The 16,551-nt window shown below is 42.3% G+C and overlaps 1 long non-coding RNA gene and 1 pseudogene across 1 annotated transcript; both read right to left on the bottom strand.

The window, feature by feature from the left end:
* Positions 1-5,374: 5,374 nt before the first annotated feature.
* Positions 5,375-6,611, bottom strand: LOC148800720 (uncharacterized). Its single transcript, XR_016085487.1, has 3 exons — positions 6,495-6,611; positions 6,180-6,291; positions 5,375-5,518 (listed from the first exon to the last, which is right to left on the bottom strand). It is a non-coding gene; the product is annotated as an uncharacterized LOC148800720 (long non-coding RNA).
* A 6,448-nt stretch (positions 6,612-13,059) lies between these two features.
* On the bottom strand, positions 13,060-13,799 carry LOC104611274 (cytochrome P450 84A1 pseudogene; annotated as a pseudogene).
* Positions 13,800-16,551: the final 2,752 nt, after the last annotated feature.

Below are 16,551 nucleotides of genomic sequence, written 5' to 3'. Positions count from 1 at the left end.
GATCAAAAAGATTAAACATCCAATAAGGAAAAAGAAAGTAGAAAACCAAAGAAGCACCTGGTTAATGAAGCAATAAAAACTTCTCAAGTGAAGTGTTCTGTGAGTACAGGTTATATAAGTAATAGTCCTATCAATCAAAGCTATAATTAGGTTGTCTTTTAATTGTCAAAACAAAGCAACTTTTTGAAGGGATGAGAGATCCATCGTATGGACGCCCAAATCTTGCAAAATAAGGTGGGCAAATTTCAAAAAAAAATTCTCTCCCTTTTAACTGGGAATCACATTCCCTATTTAGAAAATTATATTTTCAAAGATCAATTTTGAACCATAAACTGAACCAGATCTGAACAAAAGCAGTATGAGAGGATTATACTTGATACGGAGAAATATTATCTCCCAATGGTAGTGTTCACGCCCAATGAAGGATCCAAAGACTGTTCCCACTGAAGATGGCGCAGTGCAGGATGGAGCAGAATCAGCAATGTTCTTCTCCAAGAACCTAGCCCTTCGCAAGAAATAGCAGGATGGTACGTGAGCACAGCTTCCAATCAGTCCATTCACAAGGAACTGATATCAAGATCGAATCTTGATTTCTCCCACTGAAGAGGAGGTCAAACTGTTAGGTGAGGCAGTGGCAGGAAGGAGGCGGTAAGAGAGTAATTTCGTAGGTATGCTGAATTCTCCCTTCTGTGATTTCAGCTCTAAAGACTTGTAGTGATCTGATGATCTTGTGATAATCTAAAGGCTGCCGCCCCTTCCTTCTTTTGTAACCTTAAAAGATCAGCTCCTAATCCCATTAGGACTTGTTGATCCAAATCATATTTGGATCAGACATCCCTTTAGGTGATAAGGATAAACTCTTATCTTATCTGCAGATTAGATCAACCTTCTCCTAATCTCATTAGGAGGTTTCCAAATCTAAATCACATTCCGATCTGGACTCTCTGAGTGGATAGGGTTAAGACCCTATCTTATCCTATCTATTAATCCATCCCAGAATTTGCCCCATATTTAACTACTTAAATTAGCCCAGTTCGAAATGGGCTTTAAGCCTAATAAAGTTATGTGCTCACTTAGCCTTCCTAACTGCTATCCAGTTGGGCTTCCTTATATGGCGTGGGACCCAAGCATTGATCTACACATCAGCCACATGGGTTCAGCCCAGCCTCTGTTACAAGGCCTGGCCGAATACACTATTATGGATAGTGCACCCATTGAAACCCATCAAATGGGCTCTATGGGCCCAACACTTACCCTAAGTGGTCCCTGGGCCAAGCCACCTTATAACACCTAGGGACTGTGGGCAGATGCAAGATAGCCCGTCAGGTATTATCCTTAATGGTCTTACACTTAACCTCTCAGCCCATAATGATCAAACACTGCCCGACAAGAGAGGACCTCTCCCTCGGCTGCAAGGAACAGTGTTGCACCCTCAGCTTATATGGATCCCGGGAATTAAAACCTTTTTGCAAACATTCTAGAAAACCATAATATATATATACTTTTATATCTCATATAAAATATATTTTGCAAAACAAATCTCAACGATTGAAATCGGCTGCCGGCAGTCTTGGTTTCCATCAGAGAGAGTGCATCCCCAATCATTACCTTTGTCCGACAAAGGAGCTGATCATGTCACTATGATCACTCCCTCAGATGAATTCTCAGACTGTCCCAACATACCCAGGTTTTGACCCCCGCTAAGGATTTCACTGATTGGTACATCAAAGACAGTCCAATCCGACACCTAGTGCAGTATCATAATCGAGTCTAGGGGTCGGGTGTAACTTTCCAGTTTTGCCCATTAATCTCAAGCTCCAGGGCAATACTGGAAATCTGGTCTGGTTCAAAGATTCAATTGATCCTACACTGTATGTGCCTTAGGTCTCACCTTGGCGGCTGAGACAGGCCACCCCAACCAACTTGGTGGCACATCAGTGTCAGCCTTATCAGGATAGGTCTCCCCAAACCGACCCACTAGCTGTGAACATTCTAAACTAACACAAGTCTCATTAAGTGTCCAGTTTAAGGGTATTACACAGAAACATACCAAGGGAACATGAATCAAATATGTACTTTTATTCATTTACAATAAACTCATAATGTACACCATTCTGATTGAAGCTAAACTGTCCAACACTTTTTGTATTTGAAAGAAAAAAGAACACTTGGTAACCATGATAAAAAAGCAACTTTATTGAAGCACATAATCCAATTTTCTTGTTTTTGGTTAAAGTAAAAAAAAATGGCTTTGACTCAAAGCACAAAGGTTGCTTCTATTGAAAACTGTTATTAACAAATAGAGTAAAGGTGTCTGATGGTTTCATATACATGACAGTGTATAATAAATTGAGTTTATTATACTTGAAGTAGGATCAATTAAAATCTGAAACCAAGTGGATCACACAGTTTTTTTTTCTAAGATAATGCTACTAAATTTATTTTTTGTTTTTCTCTCCCAAAGTAGAAAATTTGTTACATCTTACCAAACTCAAATTGGTCTAATTATCTACAACGGATTAAACACTTCGCCTATGCTTTTGCTTAGGTGTTCAATTGAGTACTTAAGAAAAAAGCAAATCCAAAAGTAGAATGGGTCTTGTAATCTTTTATTCCTGGTCAAGATATTTCTCCAAGACAGGGAAAAGGGTGGAAACTTTTGGACAACCATTGGAAATATGGATTTTATAGATAAGATAAGAAATGGAAATGTAACTTGTAAACCAATCATGATCAATACCTTCACTTTCTCAACTCTGATGTGCTTAAGTCTAAGAGAAACAGGTTTCTCCATGGCAACCAAGCAAAGAACCTACAATTGATGGGAAACAACAAGCATGTGACTTAACAGACAACAAAAAGAAACTTTTAGATTTAAGTTTCACATTGCAACTGAATATTACCATATTATAATAGAAAAAGAATCATTTTCCAATAATGGCTAAAAAAAAGATCCTAGAGTTCCATGCAACAAATGATTTTGAATGATATCACGTATTATTCTATCGAAACAACAAAAATGTTTAATTGAGTGGGAGTACACAATCCAATAGCAAAATTGTTAAACAGTTTGTATGCCCTTAGCTTCAATCAGTTTTGATGTACTTTAGACAGTTAGTGTAAATGAATAAATGCATGCTTGATTCATGTTGTGTGGTATGTTTCTGTGTAAGACCCTTAAACTGGACACTTAATGAGACTCGTGTTAATTTAAAATGTTCACAGCCAATGGGTCGATCTGGGGAGACCTATCCTGATAAGGTTGACACTGATGTGCCGCCAAGTTGGTTGGGGAGGCTTGTCTCAGCCGCCAGGGTGAGACCCGAGATACATGCAGTGAGGGTTCAACTTGAAACCTTGAACCGGATTGGGCTGTCTTTGATATGCCAATCAATGAGATCCTTAGAGGGGGTCAAAACCTGGGTATGTTGGGATGGTTCATGAACCCATCTGAGTGGGTGCTCATAGTGACAGGATCAGCCCCTTTGTCGGACAAAGGTAATGATCGGGGGTGCACTCTCTCTGATGGAAACCAAAACTGCTGGCAGTCGATTTCAACCGTTGGAATTTTGTTTTGCAAAATATATTTATGATATAATATATATGTACAGTTTCAACTCGTTTGCAAAAAGGTTTTAATTCCCAGGGTCCATCCTAGAGGAGAGTGCAGCACTGTGCCTTGCAATCGAGGGAGAGGTCATCTCTTGTCGGGTAGTGTTTTGGATCATTATGGGCTAAGAGGTTAAGTGTAAGGCCATTTAGGGTTATACCTGATGGGTCTTGCATCTGCCCACAGTCCTTGGGTTTTTATAAGATGGCTTGGCCCAGGGACCACTTAGTGTAAGTGTTGGGCCCATAGAGTCCATGTGATGGGCTCAAGGGATTCACTGGATTTTCTAGTGAATTCGACTAGGCCTTGTAACAGAGGCTGGGCCGAACCCATGTGGATGATGTGTAGATTAATGCTTGGGTCCCACACCATACAAAGAAGCCCAACTAGGCAGCAGTTTGGAAGCCTATTGAGCATTTGATGCATATTGGGCCTAAAGCCCATTTCGAACTAGGCTGATTTGATCAGTCACTTAAAGGGGCGGATCTGAGGTTAGGTCAAGCCAAAAATGATTGGGTCTTAACCCTATCCACTCATGGAGACCAAATTCAAATTAGGATTTGAATCTGGTAACCTTCTGATAAAATCAGGAGTGGGCTGATCTAATCTGTAGATAGGATTAAGAAGACTCCTTATCCAAACACAGATTTGGATTAGGATAACTTCTAATGAGATTAGGGGTTTCTTAATCACTAAGAAAAGAGGAGAAACCCTAATTTCAAATTACAAGAATTCGAACCTTAAGGGTATTTGCAGAACATACTGCATTTTGAGGTAGGATCTCAGAGAAAACCCTAGAGAGAAGAAAGCTATTCACCACCTTCTGCTCTAGCTCTCTCCTCCAGTAGCCTTCGCCATCTACTGCCAGTTTGTTTTCTCTGTGAGGGAAAGATCAAGAAAGGTTCTTGATATCAATCTTTGCTGAAAGGGTGATCGTGTGTGGTGCTCATTGCTTCCTTCGAGTTCTTCAAAAGGACCTGGTTCGTGGGACAAACACTGTTGGTTCTGCTTCATTATCACTATGTTATCTTCAGTGGGAGCGGTTCTTGGGAGTTTCTTTGGGCGTGAACACCGACATTGGGAGATACTGTTTCTCCGGATCAGGTATATCCCTTCCCTTCTCTTCTGGTTCAGATCTGGTTCGGTTTTGGTTCAAGTCAGATCCTTGAATACTGTATTCTAAATTTTAGGGAATATGATTCCCAGTCACATTCTAGTCCAAGAGAGAACTTTGGCTCCTATTAAATCGTAGATATAATCATCTTTTCATGGTGGATTTAAGGCCACTCCATCGAGCATTCAAAATTTTTGACAAAAAACAAGGAGGTATTGCTTTGTATTAAACTATATTGTAGCCTTTCAGAGGCTAAATGAACATTAATTTGTAACCTAAAATACATGCTTGGTCAATCATAGGCATGAGGCCTATGGATTTAGCATGAAGAAAACATCTCAAAAGAACTGGTTCCTATAAATGTTTGCAACACCATAAAGAATCAGTGAACCATGCTTCATCAATGAGAACAACTTAAGGACACCCCATTCTGAAATGTAGGCACGTCAGAAACTAGATTGTGCTTCAAGCATCAGGCACCAATTATATTCAATATGAACTTCAGTTTATTATTGTTAGGATTAGTACTCTGAATTACCGATTAATTAGTATGGCAATCAGATAGCAAACTCAAAAACAATTGAGAAATATGTGAATTATAAAGCAAATAATAAAAGAAAAAAGAAAGGCAAAGATGACACCAGATTTACGTGGTTCAGTCAAAAAGACCTACATCCACGGGAGAGGAAGGAGAACTTGTTTTATTCATGTCCTTGATGAGAGTACTACAAACTGGCCACCTTAATAGTGCCGAGATGCTTTTAACAAAGCCTTGACACACTCCATGGCATAGGCTGCAAAGGCAGAGAAACCAGTAGATAACAACATCAATTGAAGTATTATAGAAGTTCAAACTTCTCTAAGTTGCAGACTTATATAAGTTTCAGAGTTCTCTGAATATGCAGACTGCTCGAATGAAGGATTTCTGGAGTTCAGATCTCTGTGTTGCAGATTGCAAACCTCTTTGTATAAGTGCTCTCTAATGCTCACTATCCACGCACAGATCTTCTCCCTGGAAGCTCCCTTTTATAGAGAAGAAAATGGGAACGTGGTCCCTAAATTTTAGGCAAGATGGTGGAGCAGTTTAGTGAAGTAATTTGTGACTGTTGAATTACTCAGCCACACCAAACGTGAACAATTATATTTCAGTTTTTTTTAAACTTTTGCCAAGAATTATCTTTTTACCATTTTTACCTTTCAAAATTTTAGCTTTTCCTAGTAAATTGTTTCTATTGAGACTTATTTATTATTTCTATCAATGATCCATGCCCAGTTTCAATTGGTCTGGCACAACCCAAGTCTGGAAAAAGAGATCTAGTTATGGACCAAGTAATGGGTACACAAGAGGTCTTACTGCTAGGGTCCATATCTGAGGACCCATTTCCCCATTTGGATGTGGAATAAACCTTCATATATGTAATACTTTGACATGAGTAACATAAAATTTGACAATACCTGCATCAGGATCAAAACATCCAATAATTGGATCACTATCCTCGTAGAGCGTATGTGGAATGAACCCATAGTTATGAGGGTAGACAAATGATGAATACAATACATTATCAACCTGCACAATAAACCTTATGGATAAAGAGAGAGCTCAATCAAGAAAAATGATAGACAAAGGGTTTCTTGGTTACCTTGATCAAGCCAGTTTTCTTGTTCAGTTCATATTTCACATAATCAAGAAAAATGACTAACAGTTCCATTAAATGATTCTGCTAATGAAATGATTTCCATGCATAGGAACAACAATATAGGATATTTTACCTCAAAACAAGGCATGGAGGATCAATTTGAACACTTTTCCTAGCATGGGCGTTCACTTTGACAAAACACAACCACTCGGGCAAAATAGGTAATCCTTGTTCCATGTTGAAGACAAACTGCAGAGAAAATAGAAAACTAAAATTAACGAGTTCAATAATAGAAAAGCAGCACAAAATTCTACTCATTTTCATTTTAAAACAATGGAGGAAACCATAAGGGCAGAATTTAGATGTTAATACCTTGTTGTAGGAGTTCAAAATTCTACTCATTTTCATAATAATGAATATGTATTGTAGGAGTTCAAAATGCCCAGAAGGGCAGAATTTAGATGTTAATACCTTGTTGTAAATGGACTGCTATAGCAATCCTTAATAATGGGGTTTCCTTTGCTGAAGGGGAAAATGGAATTAGTAGACAGAATTGAATAATACAATGAAATGCTGATATGGTTAAGTTCTCAGAAAAGGGAGAGAGAGAGGAAGAGTAGGAGAAGAGAGAGGAAGAGCTCGAGGGTATGAATGCCAATGCTTATTCACTTCCTTAAGGCTATATTTATAGCCTTATGGTGCTACAAACAATGAAAATATGAACTACTCTCCCATGAACATAGGAGCTTATCCACTAAAACAGAAATGACTTATCAACTAAAACAGAAATGACTTATCGACTCCAACAGAATTGCCTTATCGGCTAAAACAGAAATGGCTAAGGCTTATCCCAGATACTACAACTAACTTGACCGAGTCTCCTACTTCTGCTGCCGCATTGTGCACATATCATTCCCCCTCTGAAGGACCCTTGTCCACAAGGAAGTCCGGATATGATTTGGTGAAGCACCACTCATTCTCCCAGGTTGCGTCCTCAGCTGGTGCTCCTACTCATTTCACCAGGATTTCAGATTTTGGATGGTATTTGCCTTTACGGATAATTCGACAATCTAAGACAGCTTCTGGTTGCGGAAGGATGGTCGACGTATCTGAGATTGGGGGTAGTTGGGTGGAAGTTGGGGTGACTGGTCCCAAATGCTTCTGTAGCAAGCTGACATGGAACACATTATGGATTTGAGAGCCAAGAGGCAAGGCCAATCGGTAGGCCACCAATCCTACCTTCTCAATGATTAGGTATGGCCCAAAGTAACGTGGGGCGAGCTTCATAGAGCGCCGAAAAGCCACAGAAGTCTGTCGGTATGGCTGCAATTTCACATACACATAATCACCCACGTCGAATGAAGCTTTCCTTCGGTGTTGGTCTGCTTGACATTTCATCTGATCCCGCGCTACCCGAAGGTTGTGTTGCGACTCACATAGAATGATGTCCCAGTCACGCAAGTATTCATCAACGGCCCCAATGCGAGCCGTTCCTAGTACATAAGCCAGTAGACTTGGGGGTGGGATACCGTAAACTGCTTCGAAGGGTGTCATCTTGGTGGAAGAGTGAGTGGATGTGTTGTAGCTATACTCTGCCCAGGGAATCCAGTCGAGCCATTTCCGCGGCTGGTCTCCTGCAAAACATCGCAAATATTGCTCCAACGTTCGGTTGACGACTTCAGTTCGTCCGTCGGTTTGGGGGTGGTAACTTGAGCTCATACACAACTTCGTTCCATGCATTTGGAAAAGTGTTTGCCAGAATGAGCTAATAAACACCTTGTCGCGGTCGCTAACAATGGAGGTTGGAATTCCGTGTAGGCAGACAATGTTGGCGACAAATGCCTTAGCGACAGTCGTGGCGGTGAATGGGTGTTTTAAGGGTATGAAGTGGGCATATTTTGTCAATCGATCCACAATTACCATGATAACCGTATACCCATTGAAAGGCGGTAACCCTTCGATAAAAACCATCGAGATATCTGTCCACATTTGCGTGGGAACCGATAGTGGCTGAAGCAATCCCGTTGGCTTCATGCAATCTGTTTTGAACCACTGACATACGTCGCATTGTTACAAGAATTCCTTCACCGCCCGATGCATGTTAGGCCAAAGGAAACTATGCTTGATACGAGAAAGGGTTTTATGGAATCCAAAATGCCCACCTATTGGGGATGAATGGCAGTCAGCAATCAATTTAGAAATCAAGGTGGAGGCAGGGCTCAAATAAATTTTGTCCCCCTTGAACCACAATCCATCTCGTTGGAGCAGCTTGAGGGAGGGCCGTTTCTTCATCAATTCCCCATAAAATGCATCTTGTTGGACTTCTTTTTGTAGTATCGGCCACCAATCTGCACATGGTATAGAGATGGACAGAATTTGAAATTCAACCATACGCAACAGGGAATCCGCACTTTGATTTTCAGCCCCTTTTTTCCACTCGATTTCGTAGTCATAACCAAGTATCTTTGGCAGCCACCGTGTTTGTGCTGGTGTAGTTATCCGTTGCTCGAGTAGATACTTAAGGCTTTTCTGGTCGGTGCGGACTGTAAAGGGCTTCCCAAGCAGATATGGGCGCCATTTCTTAATGGCTTTGACGATAGCTAACATCTCCTTCTCATAGGTGGATAGTGCCAAGGCCGAGCCTTTCAATGCTTCACTAAAATAGGCTACCAGTTGATTTTGCTGAGTAAGGATCGCACCAATTCCTGTTCCACTCGCATCGCACTCAACCACAAATCGTTGAGAAAAATCCGGAAGACATAAAATGGGTGGTGAAGTTAGTGCTTTCTTCAACTGTTGAAAGGCCAACTCTGCTGCCGCGTTCTATTGAAATCCTCCCTTGGTCAAGAGTTGGGTCAAGGGAGCTGCTATGCTTCTGAAGTTACGGATAGACTTCCTGTAGTAACCGGCTAAACCGAGGAAACCACGGACCCCTTTTGCTGTTATCGGTGTAGGCCAATCGATAACAGCTTGTATTTTGGTTGGATCAACCGACACGCCTTGCTCCGAAATTATATGTCCCAAGTATTCGACCTACGAAACACCAAATCGACATTTCGACAATTTTGCAAATAATTTGTTAGAGGACAAGATCGTTAGAACAATTCGTAAATGAGATATATGATCTTCCCATGATTTTGAATAAACCAGAATGTCATCGAAGAAGACCAAGATAAATTTCCAGAGGTATGGATGGAAGAGATCGTTCATGAGGCTTTGAAAGGTTGCAGGTGCATTTGTCAGGCCAAGCGGCATCACTATGAACTCGTAATGCCCTACATGTATTCAGAAGGCTGTTTTCGGAATGTCTTCTTCTCGCACTCAAATCTGATGGTACCCCGACCGTAGATCCAGTTTGGAGTAAAATTTGGTCCCGTGGAGCTCATCTAGGAGTTCATCTATCACAGGAATTGGATACTTATTTTTAACCGTGATGTCGTTCAATGCTCGATAGTCCACACAAAATCGCCAAGCTCCATCAGCCTTCTTTACTAACAAAACCGGTGACGAAAATGGGCTGTTGCTTGGTCTTATCAATCCTGACTGCAGAAGCTCCCTCACCATCTTCTCTATCTCCGTCTTCTGATAATATGGGTATCGATCGATACGGCCTCACACTAATTGGTCCCTTGTCAGGAAGGAGCAGGATTTGAGGATCATGTGGTCGTTTGGGAGGCAAGTTGGTGGGTGGCTCAAATACATGTGAGAACTCGGTTAGGAGGTCGTCCATCTCAGGCGGATAGCAACTTGGTTGGCTGCTGCAATTGGAAGGAACTATTTGGAAAAGGAACCCCGTACCTTGTAATCCATTGCATTCCTTGTTGGTTAAGGCCTCGATGCTGGCTCGCCCCAATCCTTGGAAGGTGCAAGAGATTCCTTCCCTCTTGAATGTTAAGGTCAACTGTTTGTAATCCATCTCGATGGGTCCAAGAGCTTCTAGCCATTGTACTCCCAATACCAACTGGCATGCCACGACAGGAAGAACGTAGTAGTCGGCAATAATGGGGTGCCCTTGAATGGCGAGATGAGAGCCCGGCACTGTCCCACACATTCTATCTTTTCTTGGTTGGCAACCATGACTTGGAATTTCTTGTCCCGGCTCACAGGTAACCCAAACTTAGAGACTATGGCCTGATCAATGAAGTTGTGGGTGCTGCCGCCATCAATTAGTACCGTCACATTCTTGTTTTTCAACTTACCGAGGACCGTATGGTTTGCGGGTGTTCAGCTCTTGCAATTGCATGGAAGGAGATCTTAGGAATAGCTTCTTGGGTTTCTGCCTCTGGTTTGACATTCTCCATGTCCGCCTGTACGGGATCCTCGATCATGAATAATTGTGGTCATTTGCAACGGTGGCCAAAAGTGAACCTCATCACAATAATAACATAACCCCTTCTCGCGTCGCTCTCGCGCCTCCTGGTTGGTGAGTCACCGGAATGTGGCTGGAGGAGCATTGGGAACCGGGTTCGCGCACTGGATTGGTGGAGTCCCGAGCACACTAGCCATTGGGTGAGGTGACCCCTTTGGGGTTATTACGGATGGTTGGGATGAAACTTGCTGGTTCGGTTTCCGCTGTAATTGATTTCATTCCTCAATTAGTCGAGCCACCCCGATCATATCCATCAAGGTCCTAGGCTGCTTAATCTTCACGTCTATACGAATGTCATCACAAAGTCCTACAATGAAACAGCCGATGAGGAAACTCTCGGGCAGGCCGTCAACTCGATGGGAGAGTCTTTCAAAGGCTTCTTGATAAGCTGCCACAGTTGTGGTTTGCTTAAGTCGCGTTAAAGCTTCCGACGGATCCTCGTAGTCAGTTGGACCAAATCGTTGTAGCACAGCCTTGGAGAATTCTTCCCATGTGAGTGGTCCGCGATGTTTTGTCAGCCACCGGTGCCATTGCAAGGCGATGCCTTCCAAATGGAAGGAAGCTAGTTGCACTTGTTGGTCTGATACAATATTTTGGAAATCAAAATATTGCTCTGCCTTGTAAATCCAGCCGCTTGGGTCATCCCCATTAAATTTCGGGAATGACAATTTGACGTGCTGATGAGGGTGATCATTGACGGAGCTGGAACGGGAAGTATGTGGGTGTGAGGCCTCTTCATGAGCGAAAGGATTGGTCTCGGGAGTGGTTCGTGAGGCTCGAAAGGCTTGGAGTTCGGTTAACACTGCTTGTAGGACAACGTTCACCTGGTCGAAGCTTGACTCATGCCGGGCTAAGGTCTCGTTGACCTCATTGCGGAATTCCACATTGGTTTTGCCGCGAGTGTTCATGGTCGGAACCGGCTCTGATACCAATTGATATGGTTAAGTTCTCAGAAAAGGGAGAGAGAGATTCAGAGTAGAAGAAGAGAGAGGAAGAGCTCAAGGGTATGAATGCCAATGCCTTTATTCACTTCCATAAAGGCTATATTTATAGCCTTATGGTGCTACGCTCGACTCACAGGGACTAGATTGGGAACTCGTCACCTTAGGGGAAGACCCACCTCCACAAGCCTAAACTCGTGTGGATGTCTCCCCAACGTTGGATGAGGCTCTCCTCTCCACGTGTGATCCACGAGACCATCCCATCTCATCCTATCAGCACGCATTCCATCAAGATCAAAGATTCCAAGATGCAAGAAGTAGAATCAAGAATCAAGATCTTGATCTTGAATCATATTACTCGCGAGTCTTTCTTGTTTGTACCGATTCTTTAAGGATCTTGGGATAAAGATTAACACCTGACTCATTGTACTCATGACCCGGCTTAGAATTTGATAAATAGCACTACACTATAAGACGACTTACATGAGTAGAGAGTTGACAAAGTGGCCTGGACAAGTGGGCACGAGTACTAAGAAGACCAATAGGACTAAGGCCTCAATATTGAACCATTGGGTAGAGAAGGTTTCCTTATCGGCTAAAACAGAAATGACTTATCAACTAAAACAGAAATGACTTATCGACTCCAACAGAATTTCCTTATCGGCTAAAACAGAAATGGCTAAGGCCTATCCCAGATACTACAACTAACTTGACCGAGTCTCCTGCTGCTGCTGCCGCATTGTGAACGTATCAAATGCATCCAGGGTAATGTTAAGAAACTGAAATTTATAGCAATTACACACTTTTCCCCACAAGTTTGGCCCTCATCCTCGTGTTGTCCAATAAGAGAAAAAATAAGCACTTTATGAAGGATCCCAATAGAAACGCCACAAAAATTGGCAATTTCAATCAAATACCTGAAAAATAAGACCAGTTGTTCCACTCCACTTTGGCTTGAAAGGTCGACTGAATTCAATGCCAATTGTAACTCGACCAATTGTCACATTAATACCACCATGTTGGTTCCCATGAACAAGCATTCCTAGAGTTCGTGTGTTCTATATGAAGAGATCAACTTAGCTAATTGACTAAGTGTTTTCTTACTGTTTGAAAATTGACTAATACTATCTTTACTGTTTCTAACAATTGACTAACTCTATCATTAGCATCAGTGAATGCTCCATCACAATTTATGCACATGTGACCCTATGTGACCTATACAATTTTTTTAAAACCCAATATTACCCTCGTACCCTGAGCCCCCACTCTCTCTCTTCTAATACCTCCCCCTCCGCCTCTATCCCTCTCTGGTCTCTCTCTCCATTCTCAATCTGCGGATACAAACAGATATCGATTATCACTGCTCGGCAAACCCAACTTTGGCTTGCTAACGCCTCTAGAAATGGTGGAAACGGATCGTTCATCTATGCTACTGCTCCACTTATACTGATCATCGCTGATGAAAAGCTGCTTCAATCTTGCTCTGCTCTTGCCTGGAGTTATCGGAGTGACCAAGATTCTGCATCTTTTCATATTTGACGGAGCCTAGATCGTCGAGAGCACCGCCAAGCCAAGGAATGAAATCGCCCAGGTTGAAAGCCCCGAAGAGCTTCGAGAATTCCTGCAATATGGCAACGAACTTCTCCTAGCCTTGACGTATGTCCGACCCGAAAGCAGCTCGGTAGGTTATGTTCATGGTGAGTGAGAATACCAACTCACCCTGGTTGACAGGGGAACCGACTTTTCCTGCTACTAATCGAATAATAGAATCAACCTCTTCACGCACAGACGTCCACGACTCGGCCCGCTTGCGGCTAAACACCTTCATGTCACAGATCTTACACATCTGACGCCAGAAGGGACCGTAGTGAGCGAAGGCCATGCCCGACCGGCCGTATGTCAAGTACCTAATGGCGATATTGGCTGACCGGTTGGACAAGATGTTGTCTTGTACTTGAAGAACCTGACGAGCCATCTCTGGGGTGGACACCACCACCATGTGTAAGAAGCCAAGCCAGAGATGAATGAGCCCTCCATATTCTTTAGCAAGCTTGGCAAGCCCTCGATGAATCAGTTGGTCCATTATATTCATGTTCCCGAGTGCATGGTAACTCGTCTGTATCCGAGTGCGTCAGAGCACTTGTCTGTAACCGAGTGCGTGGAGGGGTCCACTTTGCAGCAGCGGTGAAGAAACAGGGACGAGGGTGAATGGAGGAGAGAGAACGAAGGGATGAAGAGAGAAAGAGAGAAAGAGAGAAAGAGAGGGAGGCAGCCCTTTTCCGGTGGCTGTCGTCACCTGCGACGACCGTGCCGAGAGGGAGAGAGAACGAAGGGCCCGTCGCCTTGCGGAGTAATCTTTTGGCAAAACAACAATGGCCGTAGTCATTCTCTCTCATTCATCCCCTACTTCCTTCGAATGAAAAACAGCAGTGGTGGCACCTCTCCCAGTGATTCTCCGGGCCAAACAGTAGATTCTCCGGCAGGCATAATTCGATGTTATGAAAGGGGTTTTTAGGTGCAAAACTGACAGGGATGTAAGTGCTGAAATCACTGAGTTCAATGTTTCTTTTCCCTTTTCTCTGTTTTATTTTGAAAATTTGAAGAAGAATAAAGGGTAAAATAGTCTTTTTTGCCTTTTTGTTAACGGGTGTTAATAACAGGGTTAGAGTCGGTCAATTGTCAGAAATAGTAAGGATAGTGTTAGTCAATTTTCAAACAGTAAGGGTACACTTAGTCAATTAGCTAAACCATAAGGGTAGTTTAAGAAATTTATCCAAAAAAAACGACACATTATATATGCTTCTTTTTTGATAGGTACTCAAAAACACTTCCCATATTTTTTTTTTCCTAAAAGAATTTATATACATTCTAATAACAAAAATCAAAAGCTTTTTATACAACACACACTAGAAGACTAAATTCTTTAACCTTTTATTACATGGGAAGAAAGTCATTGTTATGTGGTGTGTTTAAACCATTGGGATCAAGTATGGCTTATGACTTGCATATCTCTAAAGGGATTAGAGATCCATCATATGGATGGCCGAACCCTGTAGGTAGGTTAGGCGAAATTTCAAAAAATTTCTTCTCCCCTCATCTGGGAATCACATTCCCTGTTTTAGAAAATCTGCATTTTCAATGATCAATCTTGAACCATAAACCAAACCAGATCTGAAACCAAAAGCAGGAGAGGGATATACCTGATACGGAGAAATAGTATCTTCCAATGGAGGTGTTCACACCCAATGAATGAACCAAAAACTGCTCCCACTGAATATGGCGTAGTGTAGGATGGAGCAGAATCAGCAATGTCCGTCCAACGAACCGAACCCTTCACAAGAATTCGTTGGAGGCTATGAACACAACTTCATATCAGCTGTTCTCCAAAGGCTGATATCAAGATCCAATCTTGATCGTTTCTGCTAAAAGGAGGAGATCGAACTGGCAGTTATGGCGGCGACAGGAAGGAGATGGCAATGAGAAAATAGCGCAGTCTCACTAGGTGCTATGTTCTCTCTTTGGATTTGAGAATGTGATGATCTTCTAAAAGCTGCCGCCCCCTTCTCCTTTTATAACCTTAAAGGGATCAGCTCCTAATCCCATTAGGAGTTGCTGATCCAAATCATATTTGGATCTGAATTCCCTTTAAGAGATAAGGATAGACCCTTATCTTATCTGCAGATTAGATCAGTCATCTCCTAATCTTATCAAGAGGTTTCCATATCTGAATCTGTATTCAGATTTGGACTCTCTGAGTGGATAGGGTTAAGACCCTATTCTATCTGCAAATCTAATCTCAGATCCGCCCCCTACTTTAACTGATCAAATCAGCTTAGTTCGAAACGGGCTTTAGGCCCAATAAGTATATCTGCTCACTTAGCCTTCTAAACTGCTACCCATTTGGGCTTCCTTGTATGGCGTGGAACTCAAGCATTGATCTACACATCAGCCATAAGGGTTCAGCCTAGCCTTTGTTACAAAACCTAGCCAAATTCACTAGAAAGCCCAATGAACCCCCTGAGCCCATCACATGGACACTATGGACCCAACACTTACACTAAGTGGTCCCTGGGCCAAGCCACCTTGTAACACCCAAGGAATGTGGGCAAATGCAAGATTAGCCCATCAGGTATTACCCTCAATGGTCTTACATTTAACCTCTCAGCCCATAATGATCAAACACTGCCCGACAAGAGAGGACCTCTCCCTCGGCTGCAAGGAACAGTGTTGCACTCTCTTCTCCCATGGATCCCAGGAATTAAAACATTTTGCAAACAATTTGAAATCGTAACATATATATATATATATATTATTTTGCAAAACAAATCTCAACGATTGAAATCGGTTGCCGGCAGTCTTGGTTTCCATCAGAGAGAGTGCACCCCTGTTCATTACCTTTGTAATGATCACCCACTCAAATGAATTCTCGGACTATCCCAATATACCCAGGTTTTGACCCCCGCTAAGGATCTCACTGATTGGCATATCAAAGACAGCCCAATCCGACACCTAGTGCAGTATCATAATCAAGTCTAGGGGTCAGGCGTAACTTTCCAGTTTTGCCCACTAATCTCCAAGGTCCAGGGCAGTACTGAAAATCTGGTCCGGTTCAGGGTCTCAAGTAAACCTACACTGCATGTGCTTCGGGTATCACCTTGGTAGCTGAGACAGGCCACCCCAACACTTGGCAGCACACCAGTGTCAACCTTAGTAGGATAAATCTCCCCAGACTTATCCAACAGCTGTAAACATTCTAAACTAACACGAGTCTCATTAAGTGTCCAGTTTAAGGATATTACACAGAAACACACCACAAGAACATGAATCAAATATGCACTTTATTCGTTTACAATAAATGTTATAAGTACAACAATCTGATT

The sequence above is a fragment of the Nelumbo nucifera genome, chromosome 4, assembly GCF_055504915.1.
Source record: "Nelumbo nucifera cultivar China Antique chromosome 4, China Antique-T2T, whole genome shotgun sequence".
Taxonomy (NCBI): Eukaryota; Viridiplantae; Streptophyta; class Magnoliopsida; order Proteales; family Nelumbonaceae; genus Nelumbo; species Nelumbo nucifera.
This window is presented reverse-complemented; position numbering and strand designations above follow the sequence as displayed.